Consider the following 1161-nt stretch of genomic DNA (forward strand, 5'->3'; position numbering starts at 1 on the left):
ACTTGATTGTGTTTGTTGTCAGAAGTTTATAGTTTTGACCTTCAAACAAACCATAATGCCAACTAAGATGCATTTCATTGTAAATAATTGCTGTTCTCTATTATGGCCAGATACATTAATAAATGTAGCACTGAATCCGTTTCTGTGACAGGAAATATGTTGTCAATGAAAGGCCTCGAGTGTTTCTAATGCCAGACTGAAAATAACGTGTTTTTGATTTGATTATGAAAAGTCAGTAATTATGCCTCGTACATAATCATATGTTCTCACTGAATATTTTGGGGGTCCACATTTTTTTTAAATTACATTTTTAACAATAGAAAACATCCACATACAAACGACAACATACAGACGCACACAAACATCCACAACATCACGCCTGCCCAGACCAACCTGCTCACACCCCCAGCTCCAGCGCCCGCATCACTTTCCGCCACATAGCCTCAAACTGCACCATTTTGTTTCATGGTCACACTGATTGTCAGCATTTTCAATAATGAAGACAGTAGGCCCCCTTTTAGTTGAATTCACTATAGTTGAAATATCATGTTAGCCTTGACGCTGAGAAGACTAGATGTCATTTGAGGCATTTAAGATTATACTGCATTCTGAAAGAGGTGCATATTTGAATAGGTATTGTAACATATATCCTCCTGTTCAGAAACTGACATGGAGATGTAGGAAATGCCTTTGCATTTGTATAATTTGGATGTATATTAACGTTCCCTCATCAGTCTACACACAATGCACTATAATGACAAAGCAAAAACAGGGGTTTAGACATTTTTGCAAAAAAAATAAAAAAGTACTCTTCAGACCCTTTACTCAGTACTTTGTTGAAGCACCTTTGGCAACCATTACAGCCTCGAGTCTTCTTGGGTATGACGCTACAAGCTTGGCACACCTGTATTTGGGGAGTTTCTCCCATTGTTCTCTGCAGATCCTCTCAACCTCTGTCAGGTTGGATTGGGAGCGTCGCTGCACAGCTATATTTAGGTCTCTCCAGATATGTTTGATCGGGTTCAAGTCCGGGCTCTGGCTGGGCACTCAATGACATTCAGAGACTTGTCCCAAAGCCATTCCTGCATTGTCTTGACTGTGTGCTTAGGATCGTTGTCCTGTTGGAATGTGAACCTTTGCCCCAGTCTGAGGTCCTGAGCG

General features: G+C 40.6%; 1 protein-coding gene across 13 annotated transcripts in view; it reads left to right on the forward strand.

Moving 5' to 3' along the window:
• The window catches only part of LOC129834229 (diacylglycerol kinase zeta-like), a 134853-nt gene extending 134718 nt beyond the window's left edge, over positions 1-135 (forward strand). For all 13 annotated transcript variants that reach the window (XM_055898999.1, XM_055898996.1, XM_055898997.1 and 10 more), the window contains one exon: positions 1-135. This exon is cut by the window's left edge and continues 1683 nt beyond it. The gene's annotated coding sequence lies outside the window, so the exon portion shown is untranslated.
• The last annotated feature ends 1026 nt before the right edge of the window (positions 136-1161 follow it).

This window comes from Salvelinus fontinalis, chromosome 35, assembly GCF_029448725.1.
Source record: "Salvelinus fontinalis isolate EN_2023a chromosome 35, ASM2944872v1, whole genome shotgun sequence".
Lineage (NCBI taxonomy): Eukaryota > Metazoa > Chordata > Actinopteri > Salmoniformes > Salmonidae > Salvelinus > Salvelinus fontinalis.